The 19,747-nt window shown below is 51.8% G+C and overlaps 1 protein-coding gene across 1 annotated transcript in view; it reads left to right on the plus strand.

The window, feature by feature from the left end:
- Window positions 1–19,747, plus strand: part of LOC119969956 (von Willebrand factor-like) — a 117,207-nt gene that overhangs the window by 92,767 nt on the left and 4,693 nt on the right. The window lies entirely within an intron of this gene.

The following is a 19,747-nucleotide window of genomic DNA, read 5'->3' on the forward strand; positions in this document are numbered from 1 at the left end:
CTCACAGCCGGGTATCGGGAGCAGGCGTACCCACAGCCGGGTATCGGGAGCAGGCGTACTCACAGCCGGGTATCGGGAGCAGGCGTACCCACAGCCGGGTATCGGTAGCAGGCGTACTCACAGCCGGGTATCGGGAGCAGGCGTACCCACAGCCGGGTATCGGGCCCACAGCCGGGTATCGGGCCCACAGCCGGGTATCGGGAGCAGGCGTACCCACAGCCGGGTATCAGGAGCAGGCGTACCCACAGCCGGGTATCGGGCCCACAGCCGGGTATCGGGAGCAGGCGTACTCATAGCCGGGTATCGGGAGCAGGCGTACCCACAGCCGGGTATCGGGAGCAGGCGTACTCACAGCCGGGTATCGGGAGCAGGCGTACCCACAGCCGGGTATCGGTAGCAGGCGTACCCACAGCCGGGTATCGGGCCCACAGCCGGGTATCGGGCCCACAGCCGGGTATCGGGCCCACAGCCGGGTATCGGGAGCAGGCGTACCCACAGCCGGGTATCGGGGACAGAGCCGGGTATCGGGAGCAGGCGTACCCACAGCCGGGTATCGGGAGCAGGCGTACTCACAGCCGGGTATCGGGAGCAGGCGTACCCACAGCCGGGTATCGGGAGCAGGCGTACCCACAGCCGGGTATCGGGCCCACAGCCGGGTATCGGGCCCACAGCCGGGTATCGGGAGCAGGCGTACCCACAGCCGGGTATCGGGGACAGAGCCGGGTATCGGGAGCAGGCGTACTCACAGCCGGGTATCGGGAGCAGGCGTACCCACAGCCGGGTATCGGGAGCAGGCGTACCCACAGCCGGGTATCGGGAGCAGGCGTACTCACAGCCGGGTATCGGGAGCAGGCGTACCCACAGCCGGGTATCGGTAGCAGGCGTACCCACAGCCGGGTATCGGGAGCAGGCGTACTCACAGCCGGGTATCGGGAGCAGGCGTACTCACAGCCGGGTATCGGGAGCAGGCGTACCCACAGCCGGGTATCGGGAGCAGGCGTACCCACAGCCGGGTATCGGGAGCAGGCGTACCCACAGCCGGGTATCGGGAGCAGGCGTACCCACAGCCGGGTATCGGGAGCAGGCGTACTCACAGCCGGGTATCGGGAGCAGGCGTACCCACAGCCGGGTATCGGTAGCAGGCGTACCCACAGCCGGGTATCGGGAGCAGGCGTACCCACAGCCGGGTATCGGGCCCACAGCCGGGTATCGGGCCCACAGCCGGGTATCGGGCCCACAGCCGGGTATCGGGAGCAGGCGTACCCACAGCCGGGTATCGGGGACAGAGCCGGGTATCGGGAGCAGGCGTACCCACAGCCGGGTATCGGGAGCAGGCGTACCCACAGCCGGGTATCGGGAGCAGGCGTACCCACAGCCGGGTATCGGGAGCAGGCGTACCCACAGCCGGGTATCGGGAGCAGGCGTACTCACAGCCAGGTATTGGGCTCACAGCCGGGTATCGGGGGCATCAGTATATGATGGTCAGAGACACACTCTGACTGACACACTGCCAGACCAATCAACACACACAACATAGCAGCCAATCACCAGTTAGGGCACGGTCACTATAAAGCCAGAGGGCACTAGTTTTCCCGCTCATTCGGGATGCAGCCTCTGAGACAGACAGAGCACACAGCTTGTAGCACAAACCTTCACCATGTACTAACAGTTTAGACTGGTCAGGATAGGCATAGGTCTTCAGTTAATCTAACATAGTGTCGACCCACAGTGCAAGTATGTTTAACAGTCCCTAGCTTAATAAAATAGTGTTTTACTATTACAAGTGTTGGTCGCCTGTCTATGTTACTGCTAAGGGAAACGCAGTCTCCACAGATCCAGAGTACCCAACACATCATGGTACCAGAATGTGATGTTAGAATTTATTAGACCTACCTTCAAGTGATCTGCCTTCGACCAGCAATCAGCCATCCGGTAGTATGGACAGCGTTCCCCCCCCCCCCCCCCCCCCCCCCCCACCGCCACTCCGCATCACCGGCAACCTCGGTGCCAACTGGAAAATCTTTAAACGCTTCCAGCTCTACCTTGAAGCCACAGACCTGGAAGCTGCTTCAGACAGCAGGAAGATTGCTTTCTTCCTGTCCACGGCCGGGGACCACGCCATCCACATCTTCAACTCTCTCACTTTTGCTGAAGGTGAAGACAAGTCCAAATTCAAGACGGTCCTCCTCAAATTTGACAGTCACTGTGACATCGAGGTAAATGAAAGTTTCAAGCACTATGTCTTCCAACAGCGTTTGCAGGGTAAGGATGAACCTTTCCAGTCCTTTCTCACCCACCTCCGGATCCTTGCGCAGTCCTGTAATTACGGCTCCACCTCCCACTCCATGATACGCGACCAGATCGTTTTCGGTGTTCAGTCGGACCCTCTCCACCAGCAGCCCCTCAAGGTTAAACAGCTCACCCTAGCGATAGCCATCGAGACCTGCGTTCTGCATGAACACGCCGCTAACCGATACTCACACATCCAAGTGGCTGAAACGGCGCGGCAAGACCCTCACGAGGCAGAACGGGTCCAAGCAATCAAGCAACTTCAGGGCCTCAGCCTGGATGAGGGCAGCCATTTTGCGCGCTTTTCACAGCCTCCCGCGCATGCACACACTGATCGAGGGGACGGCGACGCCGAAGATCGCACTGCGCAGGCACACACCACGTACGACCGCACCGCACAATGCGCGGTGGCGCACTGTGGTGAATTATAAACCTAGTAATTCACACTGTGTTCTATTATATGTATTGTGTCCTTGTGGGCTCTGTATACGAGCCGTTGCGCAGCTCTGCCCATAGGGGGAGATGAGGAGTTTGTACTGGGCTCCACCCTTGGCTCCGCCCATGGCTCCGCCCATGGCTCCTCCCACTGACCGGAAGTATAAAGCTCTGCAGTCATGAGCCTGCTGCCAGTTCATCTCAGGGGCTGTTTAGCACACTGGGCTAAATCGCTGGCTTTGAAAGCAGACCAAGGCAGGCCAGCAGCACGGTTCGATTCCCATAACAGCCTCCCCGAACAGGCACCGGAATGTGGCGACTAGGGGCTTTTCACAGTAACTTCATTTGAAGCCTACTCGTGACAATAAGCAATTTCATTTTTCATTTCATTTCATCTCGTCGCAGGCCGGCTCAGCTGCAAGACTGAGCCCCGTGGAGGCGCTGGACGAATTCCTGCGCGATTTAAAAGCCCTAGCTCGGGACTGTAATTACCAGGCTGTATCAGCCGCCCAACATATGGAGCTCGCTGTCCGAGTTGTATAAGTGGCAGGGCTCAGATCCAACTATGTGTGCCAGCAGTTGCTTGAGAAAGGGGCCCAGAACTTGGAGGACACTGTAGTCAGCTACAACCATGGAGGTCTCATTCCGCAGCCTCACCTCGTTCCCCGCGGACCAAGCGACCCCATCATGGGCCCCCGACCAGCGACTGCCCCAGGCCTGCGCCGCGCGGCCACCCACCCACTACACAGCTGCAGCGTGCCATTTTTGTGGGCAGCCCCAACACCCACGGCAGCACTGCCTGGCCCGCAACGCGACCTGCAGCAGCTGCGGTCGCAAAGGACACTATGCCCGGGTCTGCCTAGCGAATAAATCCCCCTCTCCAAACTCTCCCGCAGCCCAGAGCACTCGCTTCCCAAACTCGCAGGCCCGCAGGCCCCAAAATGCTGCAGCCTGTATGCCGACTCCGCCCCCACCCGACATGTGCGACTCATGGGGGCCGCCATCTTGGCAATCCTCCTCCACGCGGCCGGCCACATGCGACTCATGGGGGCCGCCATCTTGGCAATCCTCCTCCACGCGGCCGGCCACGTGCGACTCATGGGGGCCGCCATCTTGGACGCCATCTTCCTCGACGCCCGCCACGTGCGATCCACGGGGGCGGCCATAGAACATAGAACATAGAACATAGAACAGGCCCTTCGGCCCTCGATGTTGTGCCGAGCTATGATCACCCTACTTAAACCCACGTAACCCATATACCCGTAACCCAACAATCCCCCCATTAACCTTAACTACGGGCAATTTAGCATGGCCAATCCACCTAACCCGCACATCTTTGGACTGTGGGAGGAAACCGGAGCACCCGGAGGAAACCCACGCACACACGGGGAGGACGTGCAGACTCCGCACAGACAGTGACCCAGCCGGGAATCGAACCTGGGACCCTGGAGCTGTGAAGCATTGATGCTAACCACCATGCTACCGTGAGGCCCATCTTGGACTCCATCCTCTTCAACCTCTGAAACTCATCTCGAAGACTATGATCTCAGCGGACAGTCATCACGGGGCCACTCCAGCACAGCTTATCGAGCCGCCGACTACCCGCAACTCAGCACGGTCACGTTGGACCAGTCGCGTCCGAAACACCTCCGCAACTCTATGATGACCGTTAAAATCAACGGGTACAGTACACCGTGCCTCTTCGACTCCGGGAGCACCGAGAGCTTCATACACCCTGATCTGGTAAGACGCTGTTAGCTCCCTATTTTCCCTGCACAACCAAACTATCTCCCTCGCTTCGGGCTCACACTCTGTTCACCTCCAAGGGCGCACCGTCGCGACCCTAATGATTCAGGGCGCCAGCTACTCGAAAGTCCAGCTATACGTACTCCCCGAACTCTGTGCCCCACTCTTACTGGGACTCGACTTCCAGTGCAACCTCAAAAGCCTCACACTCAGCTTCGGCGGGCCCCTACCCCCACTCACTATCTGCAGTCCAGCGACGCTAAAAATCGACCCCCCTCCACTCTTTGCTAACCTCACTCCGGACTGCAAACCCGTAGCCACTCGCAGCAGGCGGTACAGCCTGCAGGACAGGGTGTTTATCAGAACCGAGGTCCATAGGCTCCTACGTGAGAGGGTCATAGAGGCCAGTAGCAGCCCGTGGAGAGCTCAGGTGGTGGTTGTCAGGGGCTCGTTTAGCTCACTCAGCTAAATCGCTGGCTTTTAAAGCAGATCAAGCAGGCCAGCAGCACGGTTCAATTCCTGTACCAGCCTCCCCGGACAGGCGCCGGAATGTGGCGACTAGGGGCTTTTCACAGTAACTTAATTGAAGCCTACTTGTGACAATAAGCGAATTTGATTTCATTTCATTTCAAGACCGGGGAAAAATTCCGAATGGTAGTGGACTATTGCCAAACCATTAATCGGTTCATGCTCCTCGATGTGTACCCCCTTCCCAGGATTGCAGACATGGTGAATCAGATCGCCCAGTACTGCATTTTCTCCACGGTGGATCTGAAGTCTGCATACCACCAGCTCCCAATCCGCCCGGAGGACCGCCACTACACGGCATTCGAGGCAGGTGGCAGCCTCTTCAATTTCCTCCGGGTTCCCTTTGGCGTCACGAATGGGGTATCGGTCTTCTAACGAGCAATGGACCGAATGGTGGACCAGTACGGGCTGCGGGCCACGTTTCCGTACTTGGATAACGTCACCATCTGCGGCCATGATCAGCAGGACCACAACGCTAACCTCCATCGATTTCTCCAAACTGCCCAGAAACTTAACCTCATGTATAAAACGGAGTCCTGGGCCCCGACCCGGACCGTATGCGCCCCCTCTTACAACTTCCTCTCCCTCATTGTCCCAGGACCCTCAAAAGGTGCCTTGGATTCTTCTCGTATTATGTCCAGTGGGTCCCTCAGTATGCGGACAAAGCCCGCTCACTATTTAAGGCCACACTCTTCCCACTGTCAGCCGAGGCCCGCCAGGCCTTCACCTGCATCAAGGAGGACATCGCCAAAGTGGCCATGCGGGCGGTGGATGAATCTGTCCCCTTCCAGGTGGAGATCGCTCTCACCGCCACTCTGAACCAGGGAGGGAGGCCAGTCGCATTTTTCTCCCGAACCCTCTCCGCTTCGGAACTTCGACACTCCTCAGTCGAAAAGAAAGCACAAGCCATTGTGGAAGCCGTACGGCACTGGAGGCACTACCTCGCAGGTAGGAGGTTCACCCTGATCACCGACCAAAGATCGGTTGCCTTCATGTGTGACAACTCACAAAGGGGCAAAATTAAAAATGATAAGATCCTGTGGTGGAGGATCGAACTCTCCACCTACAAGTACGATATTATGTATCGACCGGGGAAGCGCAACGAGCCCCCAGATGCCCTGTCCCGCGGCACGTGCGCCAGCGCGCAAGACGACCGCCTGAAAGCTATCCACAATGACCTCTGCCACCCGGGGGTCACCCGGCTCGCCCACTACGTCAAAGCCCAAAATCTGCCTTTCTCTACCGAGGAGGTAAAAGCCATCACCGGGGATTGCCCGATCTGCGCAGAGTGCAAACCGCACTTCTATAGACCAGACAAGACCCATCTGGTAAAGGCTTCCCAGCCCTTTGAACGCCTGAGCATCGATTTCAAAGGGCCACTCCCCTCGACCAATCGGAATGTGTACTTCCTGAACGTCATCGACGAGTTCTCCCGCTTTCCCTTTGCTATCCCGTGCCCCGATATGACCTCCCACACAGTCATCAGAGCCCTGCACAGTATCTTCACCCTGTTTGGGTTCCCCAGCTATGTACACAGCGACCGGGGTTCGTCCTTTATGAGCGACGAGCTGCGTCAGTACCTGCTCGACAAGGGCATCGCCTCGAGCAGGACTACCAGCTACAACCCCAGGGGGAACGGGAAGGTGGAAAGGGAGAACACGACGGTCTGGAAGACCGTCCTACTGACCCTCCGGTCCAGGAATCTCCCGACCTCCCATTGGCAGAAGGTCCTCCCCGACACGCTCCATGCTATTAGGTCCCTCCTATGTACGGCTACCAACCAGACCCCTCACGGGCGGCTATTTGTTTTTTCTAGGGGCACTACCACGGGGGTTTCGCTCCCAGCATGGTTGAAGACACCGGGCCCAGTTCTCCTCCGGAAGCACGTCCGGGCACACAAAACTGACCCACTCGTAGAAAGAGTGCTCCTACTCCACTCCAACCCCCAATACGCTTTCATCGAATACCCCGACGGCCGTCAGGACACTGTTTCCCTCCGGGACCTGGTGCCTGCAGGATCCAACTCTGACACTACTACCGCCGAGGTACCCCTCACACTACACCCCACCCAACCCTCCGTGCCCTGCACCCCCACACCTCCAGGTTCACTGCCCGTGCTCCGCGACCCCGCGCCTATAGGATTCCGGCGCTCCCCGTAGCCAGTCGAACCAGTCGGGTACGAAGCTCAGACCGAATCACCCCTGGAGTCCACTATCGTACACTCACCGACCGCCCCCACCCAGCCACCCGAAGAGGCTGCAACCCCCGTGCTCCGCCGATCCCAAAGGACGACTCGGCCGCTGGACCGGCTCAATTTGTAGACCCATCACCCCCGCCAGATTTGATTATTTTACAGGGGGTGAATGTGGTGAATTATAAACCTAGTAATTCACACTGTGTTGTATTATGTGTATTGTGTCCTTGTGGGCTCTGTATACGAGCCGTTGCGCGGCTCTGCCCATAGGGGGAGATGAGGAGTTTGTACTGGGCTCCACCCTTGGTTTCGCCCATGGCTCCTCCCACTAACTGGAAGTATAAAGCTCTGCAGTCGTGAGCCTGCTGCCAGTTCATCTCATCGCAGGCAGGCTCAGTTGTAAGACTATTAAAACCACTGTTCATTTCCAATCACGTGTCTTGTGAATTGATGGTCTCATCACATGATACGTATCCAACAAGGTCCAGGGGGCTACATGGTGGCCCCGGTTGGCACTGTGGACTCTGCTCCACATGTCCGCACCCCATTCCGCATCCCTGACCTTCGTGACCCATGCCGGCCAACCTTCGTGATCCACGCCAGCCGACCTTCATGGCCCACACCGTCCGACGGTACCCCTGGCAGCAGGGAAGGACACCAGAGGTGGAGACCCTCACGGTGCCAGGGATGTGGAGAGCAGGGGTGCGGAAGGCAGGCACCAGGTGGAATCGTCGGGTGTGGGGGTGGGAGAGAGGGAGGGCATGCGGTGGCTGGGACTGCAGTGCAGCCCATTGGATCTGACTGGGCATGGGGGCGGGGGGGGGAACTCTCCATGTTAACATGTCTGCCTCTCACCCCTATTGGAATCCACCTGGAATGGTGACCTTCCTGCTGGTCTCCGCGGCCCTGAGGGACACTGAGGCTGTACGAGCTGGAGCTGCTCGAGGAGGACCCTGCAGCAGCGGAGTCTGCCCCAGAGGGACAGGATGCAGCCGGTGAGGATGCCGGCAGACCAACAGGGCATGGAGAAGGAGGGAAGGAGGCGCCAAATGAGGCCTCATGTGTACTGGCGGCGCTGGTCATTCAAGGAACTGGCCAACCGGGCATTCTGTTGAAGACTCCGGCTGAGCAGGGGGTCAGTGCGACATATCTGCCAGATCATCAGTCAGCACAATACATAAAATTCAATGTGAAATGAAATGAAATGAAATGAAAATCGCTTATTGTCACGAGTAGGCTTCGAATGAAGTTACTGTGAAAAGCCCCTAGTCGCCACATTCCGGCGCCTGTTCGGGGAGGCTGTTGCGGGAATCGAACCGTGCTGCTGGCCTGACTTGGTCTGCTTTCAAAGCCAGCGATTTAGCCCTGTGCTAAACAGCCCCTATGGACTGAGCCCACCAGGATGCCCGGGCAACGGGTTTCGCTGCCATCTCCGAGATGCCCCTAGGTGGTGATCAACAGCCCTACGAACACTGGGCCGTGTTCTGAGTGGCCAAATACTTAGCAAATGCAATATAATGTGAGTAAGGATAATCCAGGTAATTACAGGCCGGTGAAACTTACCTTAGTGATAGGGAAATTATCGGAGAGGATTCTTCGAGACAGGATTTACTCCCACTTGGAAATAAATGGATGTGTTAGCGAGAGGCAACATGGTTTTGTGAAAGGGAGGTCATGTCTCACTAACTTGATCAAGTTTTTCGAGGAAGTGAGGAAGATGATTGATAATAATAATCTTTACAGTGTCACAAGTAGGCTTACATTAACACTGCAATGAAGTTACTGTGAAAATCCCCTAGTCGCCACATTCCGGCACCTGTTCGGGTACAAAGAGGGAGAATTCAGAATGTCCAATTCACCTAACAGCCCGTCTTTCGGGCCTTGTGGGAGGAAACCGGAGCACCCGGAGAAAACCCACACAGACACGGGGAGAACGTGCAGACTCCGCACAGACAGTGACCCTAGTGGGGAATCGAGCCAGGGTACAGTAGCGGATGTTGTCTACATGGACTTCAGTAGGCCTTTGACAGGGTCCCTCATGGCAGACTGGTACAGAAGATGAAGTCGGCCATGTGTTGTTCTCTGCTTTGCTTTACCTGACTGGCTTGCATGTATAGTGTTGACCAAAGAACAACAAGCTTTGTTAACAAACAAAACTCAAAATTTATTTACATTACCTACTATGATTCATTCACATTCCTAAAGTAGAAGGTTACTGTATTAAACTATGCTATCTCTAACTGCAGAATTCTTTAGTACATAACTGCTCTTTCAGTCAATTCTCACCATCTTCTCTAACCTTCATCTATCCTTCTGACCTTCTGTCCCACAAGGCTTAGCACCATCCCTTATATGCTTAACAGACTAGCTTCCTATTGTGCCTGTCTGTATACATTTCATTAACCCTTGCATTGCCTTAATGTATGATAATACCACAGCACAGGATCAGAGGTGAGCTGGCAAGATGGATGCAGAACTGGCTAGGTCATAGAAGGCAGAGAGTAGCAATGGAAGGGTGCTTTTCTGATTGGAGGGCTGTGACTAGTGGTGTTCCGCAGGGATCAGTTCTGGGACCTTTGCTGTTCGTAGTATGTATAAATGATTTGGAGGAAAATGTAACTGGTCTGATTAGTAAGTTTGCAGACGACACAAATGTTGGTGGAATTGCGGATAGCGATGAGGATACAGCAGGATGTAATCGTTTGGAGACTTGGGCGGAGAGATGGCAGATGGAGTTTAATCCGGACAAATGTGAGGTGATGCATTTTAGCAGGTCTAACACAGAGGGGAAATATACAGTAAATGGCAGAACACTTGAGTGTATTGACAGGCAGAGGGATCTGGGTGTACAGGTCCACAGGTCACTGAAAGGGGCAACACAGGTGGAGAAGGTAGTCAAGAAGGCATACGGCATGCTTGTCTTCATTAGCCAGGACATTGAGTATAAAAATTGGCAAGTCATGTTGCAGCTGTATAGAACCTTAGTTAGGCCACACTTCGAATATAGCGTTTAAGTCTGATCGCCACACTACCAGAAGGATGTGGAGGCTTTAGAGAGGGTGCAGAAAAGATTGATCATGATGTTGCCTGGTATGGAGGGCATTAGCTATGAGGAGCGGTTGAATAAACTCGGTTTGTCCTCACTGGAACGACCGAGGTTGAGGGGCGACCTGATAGAGGTCTACAAAATTATGAGGGGCAGAGACATAGTGGATAGTCAGAGGCTTTTCCCCAGGGTAGTGAGGTCAGTTAGAGGGCATAGGTTTAAGGTGCGAGGGGCAAGGTTTAGAGGAGATGTAGGAGGCAAGTTTTTTACACAGAGGGTAGTAGGTGCCTGGAACTCGCTGCCGGAGGAGGTGGTGGAAGCAGGGACGATAGTGACATTTAAGGGGCATCTTGACAAATACATGAATAGGATGGGAATAGAGGGATATGGACCCCGGAAGTGTAGGGGATTTTAGTTCAGATGGGCAGCATGGTCGCCACAGGCTTGGAGGGCCGAAGGGCCTGTTCCTGTGCTGTGCTTTTCTTTGATCTTTGTAAATGTGAGTTTATCCACTTTGGTGGCAAAAACAGGGAGGCAGATTATTATCTGAATGGTGGCAGTTTGGGAAAAGGGGAAGTGTAACAAGACCTGGGTGTCATGGTGGGACAGTCGCTGAAGGTCGACCCGGGTGTCCCAGGTGGCCTGGCGCCACCCTGTGCTGCCCGTGACCCATCATATACAACAGGGACAGGAGGTGGTGGGGGGGGGGGGGGGGGAGTCCAAGGAGCTGGTTTGTTCCGGCACCACCCCTTCGGGGTGTCACCGGCACAGGCCCCATCCCCTTCCTCGGGGTGCCCGGTGGTGCAAGTGGAGCTAAACCCTGGGGCCCCCGACCAACTGGCATTGCCAGTCCTGGAGGCCCGTTCCCATCGCGACCAGGGTCTCAATGCTCGCAGACATGGGGCACAGGGAGTAGACCACCTCCCTCTGCGAATGTGCCACCTCCCTCTGCGAATGTGCCACCTCCCTCTGCGAATGTGCCACCTCCCTCGGAGAATGTGCCATCTCCCTCTGCGAATGTGCCACCTCCCTCTGCGAATGTGCCACCTCCCTCGGAGAATGTGCCATCTCCCTCTGCGAATGTGCCACCTCCCTCTGCGAATGTGCCACCTCCCTCGGAGAATGTGCCATCTCCCTCTGCGAATGTGCCACCTCCCTCGGAGAATGTGCCATCTCCCTCTGCGAATGTGCCACCTTCCTCGGAGAATGTGCCACCTCCCTCGGAGAATGTGCCACCTCCCTCGGAGAATGTGCCACCTCCCTTGGCGAATGTGCCACCTCCCTTGGCGAATGTGCCACCTCACTCTGTGACTGGCTCAGGTCAGCCAGCGCCCGGGCAATGCCACCGACGCCCTCAGCCATGACCAGCTGCAAATGGACAATGCACTGGTACCCGGCTGCAGTGTCCAGGTGGCCCTGGTACATGGTTGTCTGTGCCACCGCTCACACAGAGTGTCCCAGGCCTTGGACATCCATAGCCGAAACCTTCGCCCCCCAAAGCCCCCACTGCGGACGCCACCCGTGTGGTGTTGGCCTGGGTGTCAGGCATGGTCTACATCACTTTCTCCTCCTACAGGTGGTTAGACTCCTCCACCTGTGCTTACAGGTGCTGGATGGATACTGACACCACCTCATGCTGTCCCTGGCTCTGTGGCTGCATCTCCACTGCCAATTAGACCGCCCTTTCCAGAAGCCCAAAACCAATCTGGACAGCAGCTAATTCCCGGCTCGCCTGCCCTCTGACCTTCCGCTTCCTCGCAAGTTCCTCCCTCCAGCTGATATATCGCAGCATGTGTATGGTGCGTACCAGATAGTGGCCCAGAAGCCTCCTCATTAAAGTGTCCAACCGAGGTAGTGTCTCTGGGATAGAACAAAGAAGAAAGAAAATTACAGCACAGGAACAGGCCCTTCGGCCCTCCCAGCCTGCGCCGATCCAGATCCTTTATCTAAACCGGTCGCCTATTTTCCAAGGTCTACTTTCCTCTGTTCCCCGCTCGTTCACGTATCTGTCTAGATGCATCTTAAATGATGCTATCGTGCCCGCCTCTACAACCTCCGCTGGTAAAGCATTCCAGGCACCCACCACCCTCTGCGTAAAAAACTTTCCACGCACATCTCCCTTAAACTTTCCCCCTCTCACCTTGAAATCGTGACCCCTTGTAATTGACACCCCCACTCTTGGAAAAAGCTTGTTGCTATCCACCCTGTCCATACCTCTCATAATTTTGTAGACCTCAATCAGGTCTCCCCTCAACCTCCGTCTTTCCAATGAAAACAATCCTAATCTATTCAACCTTTCTTCATAGCTAGCACCCTCCATACCAGGCAACATCCTGGTGAACCTCCTCTGCACCCTCTCCAAGGCATCCACATCCTTCTGGTAACGTGGCGACCAGAACTGCACGCAGTATTCCAAATGTGGCCTAACCAAAGTCATATACAACTGTAACATGGCCTGCCGACTCTTGTACTCAATACCCCTTCCAATGAAGGCAAGCATGCTGTATGCCTTCTTGACCACTCTATCCACCTGCGTTGCCACCTTCAGGGAACAATGGACCTGAACTCATAGATCTCTCTGTACATCAATTTTCCCCAGGACTCTTCCATTGACCGTATAGTCCGCTCTTGAATTAGATGGTGGAGGGTGTGAGATACAGTTGTGTTGGAAAATCAGTGTCGTCTCCGGACTGATGCTGCAGGTGTCCCGAGCTGTGGTTCTGATGGCTGCCATTGCTGTTAGTTTCCTCTGGCTCTCCTCTGGCTCTCTGCTATCCGCTTGAGGTTGGGGTTATGGTTGGGGTCATCAGCAGGTGATCCTGCAAGACACAAGACATGACGCGTGATTGGATCACGGGTTGATGTGGTGGGTGCTGGAAGGGGTGTGTGCGGGGGTGGTGGCGGTGGAGAGGGGTGTGGGGTTGGTGTGGGAGGTGTGGGTGGTGTGGGCAGTGAGGTGCAGGGGTAGGGTGGAGGGTGGGTGTGAGGGTGGTCTGGGAGGTGTGGGGGTGGTGACACGCGTGCCATGGAGAATCGCAACTCAGCGTGCTCTCACTTGCTTGCCCGATGCCCACCTCTGCCTCAGTGACTGCCCATTCCCCAGGCCCACTGACCATGTCCAGTGCCCCCTCCTTAGCTGCGGTGAGAGGCCATCGGTCCGATGGTTCTTTCATCATCAATAAGCTCATCTGCCATTCTTTTCTTCTTCCTCTGCCTCTTAACTGGCAATGCTGTTTCCAACGCATCAATTTCCAATGTTTGATTTTCATCCATATTCATCTGTGAAATCCTGTCATTATATTTATTTACAAACTCCAAAGCCTTGCTGTGAACGTTATCAAATGTTTTTGTCTGTTCCTTCAACTTTTTTGTAGCTGAATCTACCAAACTCCATGCAGTAAACATATCTAAACCACTTGTCTGTAGATAACTTGATAACGGGGTTGTAGTTTCAAATATATACAAGTAAGTAAATACTGTCAATATGGTTTCAAACTTTAGAAGACTTTGAAGTAAAACATTTGCTTCATGTTTTGTTTTTGCATCAAACTTTTCTGAATCTTGTATCATTGATAAGCATGTCAATAGATTTACGAAAGTACTGGCAGCGGCATCATCAAAACGTCCAAATATAGTTGTTGCTGCATTGGATTTTCCTGACCATCTGGTCTCACCAATTAGCTTTAATCATTTCATTTTTTCTTGTCCTAGATGTTTTCCAACAACTTCTATCCATACAGCCATTCTCTTGTATGATGCTTTCACAAAAGTTGCTATATTCTGGAGCAAATTGAAAAAAGAAACTGCAGGCACACAACATTTTGTTGTTTCAGTTATCACCAAATTCAAGACATGAACATAGCACCATATATGAACATGTTGATCAGCCACATCAGCAATTTTACTTTGTAAACCATTATACTGGCCATGGTAGCTTGCAGCGTCACCTGTGCTATCAGATAAACATTTTTGGGGGTCAATTTTAAGATGCTGTAATGTTTCAATCAATAGATCAAAAAGTCCCTGTCCTGTACCATCATTACTTGGCACAACTGAAAGTAGTCGCTCACAGATAATATCTTTAAGCACATACCAAATAATAATGCTAAACTGATCGATGGATGAATTATCTTGTGTTGAATCAACCTGAATAGAATAATATTTTGCTTGAGAAACTTCATGACTAATTCTTTCTTGTATCATATTCTTCATAATTTTGATTAACATGTTTATAGTTGTTTTACTCAGGTATGTAACAAGTCCACCATGGCCTTTACTTTGAGCCTTTCCTTGTTGCTCTAATCGTTTGATTCTTTGTTTAGACTTGTTTTGCACTGCAGAAACGTGAGCTGCCATAATGGGGTCATATTTTGCCATCAACTGCACTGTAGCTAAAAAATTGCCATGATTCAGAACCTCATTATCTAGAGTGTAGGCCGATTCATTTCTGTGACCTCGAAAAGGAAATGCTTGCTTGCCTAACATCTTTATGTTGTCTATAATCCTCATGACAATACTTCTCTGCTTCAATACTTATTCTTTCCTTTTAATTAGTGATGCTGCAAAAAATTTATCAAAGGTGCCATCATTAACCACATTGATATATTGCTGATCATTTCTGACCTGTATTGTTGTCGATTCATGTAAAGTCAAGCTCTGGCTAATACGCCTGTAGTCACTAAAGCCACGTACAAAGGGTGATGGATTACAAGTGTTGGGAAACTCAAAGGCTAAGCAGTATGAACAATATAAGCATCTATTTTCTTTGTTATATGTTAGCCATTTTCTTGGGACTGAGTCATTCATAATTTTCCTCTCATACAAACGAGCATCAAATGGCAGATCATCAAGTGGCTGAAGTGGATGTTCAGCAAAAAACTGTTTTAGCTTTGCTCGTGATGGATATTGGAAGATTCCAGTAATTGATCTTTCATTTTCTTGCGTAGGTTCATTTACAGGATGTGCTTCAGAAACCAAGTCATTTATGCTTGAAGGAATATCTGATTCCCTGTCACTAGTTGAAGCTATGTGTTCAGATGTTGCAACTACAGGCAGTACAGATACCGGAACAAGGAAGCCAGAAGAAATATTGGGCCTGGGTTGATTAGTAATGGTCATAGTTAGTACAAGCTCTTTGTCCTGCCTCTGTGGCATGGGAGATAAGGGTGCGGGTCCATTTGGCCATGTCATCAGGGGTCAAATGGGCGCGGTTTAAGTTTCCGAATACTGCTGCAAAATGGATCCACAGGCGTCCAGCAAATGCTGGTGTTCAGTTTTCTTCTGCCTGCACTTATTCAGGCCTTCTACTGGGCCACCTCTATTGTAACCGATCGCGTCTAGGATCGCCGTGTGCATTTCTGCAAGGGTGCCTCCTCCTACGTTCTGTGGGTCGGGAAGGGCCGCTACAACAGAAGGGTCTAAACTTAAAACTGTGAACTTCAGTTGCTCACGCTCATCCAGGCCGTACATGGTCGCCTGCTGCTTCACTCTAGCAAAGAATTGGTGGGGGTCTGAGATGGGGAGGAACTGTGTGATCTTGTCGCACATGTCCCGTAATTGGGTCACGGTTAAGGGGGTCGTGTACAGGAATTGCGCTTCTCCGTCCGCTGTGGCTGTGTGGTGGCTGGTGACTGGATTCATGGGTGCCTGATCTATCTGCTCTGTGGGGGGTTGGGATGCTTTTCTCTTTTGGGGCTTTCCTTGCGCACATGTGCCCTGCACATATCTATGTGCTGCTTTTAAAAACTCACCACTATTCTTAGAATTCCCCCTATACCAAAACGGGCCGACATTCTAAATGGTGAACAGGGATTCTCACTCCCTGACTCCGATGCAGGCTTCGGTGGGTGCTATTCAGGTCAAACTATATTTTCAAGTTATCCCCCAGTATAACCCATACCTTCACCGAAGATTTTATCTACTTGCCCCTTAGTAGCATCGATGTCCTGGGTCCTGCATTGCTAAGTAAGTAAAGTAGACTTTAGGAAAAAAACACTTTTTCAGGTTAAGTAAGTTATTTTATTATTATATTTTTTCTTTTAAAAGCTGCAAACACGCTTCTGGATCCTGCGGGTTGGTTGAAGGGACCTTCAGGCCCACCTTGACAATCAATCTTCGTTAAAGTCTGGTCTTCTTGGGATGTCTTCGCTGGTTAGCTCTGTTGCTGTGTTTTGTTGATCCCATGTACTGAGCTCTAAGAGCTGGCTCTGCTAGCTATCTCTGAGCTGACTCTGATTCCTGTTTAAATTCTAGTCTTCCTTAGATGTATAGCTGTTTAAGCTCGGCTGCTCGTCTTGTCTTTCCCATGACCGAGCTGAGAAAAACTGAATATGCTTCTCTCCTCTCTCTGAGTTCTCCTCCCCTTCCCTTGCTCCTTCTGCTTCTGCTTCCTGGGTTTATATTCTCTTTCTAACAATTATTACGTTTTTAGAGCCTTATTGTAAATTAACTTATTTCACTTTGATTGTTAAAAAAGTATCTTTGATGTAAACATTCTAATACAACTAATTATTCATTTTGGGCATAACCTCACCTCTCAGATCTGATTACATTGTCCTTTGTGATATTCAAAGATGCTTTGGTTTCAATAGGTATTACTTTTAATTTCTGTCAGTTGAATAGTTTAATTTTCCAATTGCCCCCAGCTCATAACTTTGCCTTTGATTTTGACTTTAAATTATGTTCCTCATAGACAGGTTGTCTCCAATTTTCTTTTAATTGACTTGGTGTTAGTAAAATTTCACACTTAGAATTGTTAGCAAATTCAATTGAATCTCATCCTTTCCTTTCCAGCTGTTTACTAAGAGAGTTAATTTCAATGAAGGTGTGAAACCTTTGCTTTTAGCTGTATGCTAAAATTTCACTTGGTTATGACTTGAAAGACCTGCCTGTTTTAAACATTCGTCACTTAATTCAATTGAAACTCTCATCAATGCTAGTTATATGATAGTTACATGATAGTTACATTCAATGAAGGTGTGAGCCATTGTTTTAGCTTATCACATGAGTCCTGTGTGTTTGCTAAGCCTACTTGTGAGAAAGAATCTGCATTTTATAATCCTGTCCTTTGCAGCTGCTATTAACCCTTCATGGGATCTTTCCCTGTATCCTCTCAGACCAGATATTGCCAGACTTCCATGTTTCAAATGACACATTTTTCTGTATTTTCAATTACAGCGCGGTTTCGTTTAGTTCTTGCCAATCAGGGCCGTCTTCTTCATCTAACTGCGATCCAAAGGTGCTTTGGACCCCATTTTGGACTGAAAGCAAAGACTGCAGTTCTGCAATCTGCTTCCGGCATTTCGCATGATCCACTGAGCCTTGTTTCTGCTCCGTGGTGGCAGCATGGAGTGCTCTTAACTCTGCTTTCAGATCGCTGCACTGCTTTTGCAATGCCTCTACCTGTTTCTCTGTTTCTTCTCTTACCAGGACTGCACGTTGTGTGTCCTGATAGGCCTTATCGTATTGGGTTTGGAAGCTGCTCAGATGCGCCAGACAAGACTGGTGTGCCCTCTTGGCATCATCTACCTCTCCGTCCTTTGCTGCTAACTTCCTTCTCAATTCTATATTCTCTCTCTCTATCTCGCTAACATCAACTTTACTCATTCGACTTCTCTCTTCTAACTCTTTGCGGAGCGTCCGAATGACCTCCTCTGTGCCTCGCATTTGTGCCAGACAGGACACGATTGCCATCGGCTTGCTAGCTTTCCCTAAGCTCTTCTTATGAATTTCGCTCAGGTTCTCCCACCAAGTATGTCCTACACTCCCGGGACCTGTTTCCTCATTTGAGCAAAAGTCACTCCAAAGGGGCCATCCCTTCCCTTTGAGGTACCTTCTAATCTTGACTTCCCAAACGGGACACTGTCCTATCCTACTGGTCGCTGCGAATACAAATTCTTGAGGGTTCATGAGGCGTTCCATTGCCTTTGTTGCCATTTTTCCAATCTGAATGCTCTCTTTTAAAATTTGGAATGAGGGGTACTAAGGCGGTGCTGTGAACACGGGTACGGCTTTCGCTATTTTCCAGAATACAAACTCCCGACAGTTTTTCGCAACAGAATCTATCAGTTTTACCTCATAACCCTATTAGTTACACATGCATTGACACACTTCAGAATTATGAGGATTGATCAGAACTGCTTGAACACTTGTGGTTATTTCTGTTCCCAATTCTGTTCCTAATTTCAAATTTTTGGGTATCTCTCGGGGGGGGGGGGGGGGGGGGGGGGGCACTTCTAAGTCGAGTCCCGGCAGAGTCGCCACTAAATGTTGCTAAGTGTGCTTTGCACTTAATTTGCTCTGTTTAATCACCTTGCTCTAGAGTCGCCAGGTATCTTTATGATACCACCACAAGGTTCAAGTTCAAGTGTTGATCAATAACTCAACACGCCAGTTAGTAAGGTTCAAATCAAAACACATTTATTATATACACAGTCAATCGCTACTCATGCATAAAATACTATTCACTAGGCTATTTCTAACACTAACAGGCCAATACTTAGCTTTGGAAAAGGGACCAACTAGGTCAGGGGAACAATTGGTCTCTTGTTCGATCCTGAGACTGCAGGTTTCCAGCTGGTATGGACTAAGGGTTAGGAGCGCCTATCTCATAGCGTGCGTTGACTGGACACTTACTTGGTTGGTGCAGCTGCTAGGCAAGTCTCTCCGAATTTAGAGTCACGGTCGAGTTCTTTGAGAGCTGCCAAGAAGACCAAATTGAACTTGGGGACTCTATAGTCCCCAGGGGCTTTGCGCCCTTTTGGGAGGACCCCGTACCTGGTTCCAAGTGATTGGACTGAGTTCTGATCACTTGGATCGATTTCTCCAATACTGGAGCTGTTCCCTGATCGCTGGGCGGTTCCTAAGTGTCCGTTGGCCTTCCTTTGTCTTGGCTCCTGCTGGTGCCGAGGAGTCTGGCTTGGCCTCGATTATTTTAACTGTTTCAATTGTTCCCAGGGATCGCTTATCAATATGTAGATGGTCGTCAGTTTCAGTGCTGTCTGGGTTCTGTAAGTTCAAATATACAGGAAACTTTGCCCCTGCTTGTTTTTCTGTCCTTGGCTGAATTTCCCTGCATTCTTAGCGAATCTCCATTTTAAAGTCGGGAAGTGGCCAACCCAGGTGGCAACAATACTGTTAACATTCCAGGGGCTGGAATCTCTGTTTTGCAGACTCTGTGCTGATAGTTCTGGAACAGTTGCATCGATCGTCCGCCTGGTGGGGGGGCTAGCAACCGCACAGTGTAAAGCCCCCGGCTTTACCTGCGGATACGGCCAGAGAATTGCCAGTACCGTGGCCACGCATGCGCACAGTGGCGGCCTGCAACGGTCGCATCGTACAACATAGCACCGGCCGTATGCAAAAACCGCCCCCCTGTAACCAGGCTCGCCACCCCCGGACCACCCCCACCAGTTCCCCCCAACTCCTGACAAAGGCCCCCATGCCAGCGGAATGGCTCCCCTTCCCCCGACTGTGGCGGCGCTGGTCTCACTCCTCAGCCGCCATGGGAG

The sequence above is a fragment of the Scyliorhinus canicula genome, chromosome 8 (assembly GCF_902713615.1).
Source record: "Scyliorhinus canicula chromosome 8, sScyCan1.1, whole genome shotgun sequence".
Taxonomy (NCBI): domain Eukaryota; kingdom Metazoa; phylum Chordata; class Chondrichthyes; order Carcharhiniformes; family Scyliorhinidae; genus Scyliorhinus; species Scyliorhinus canicula.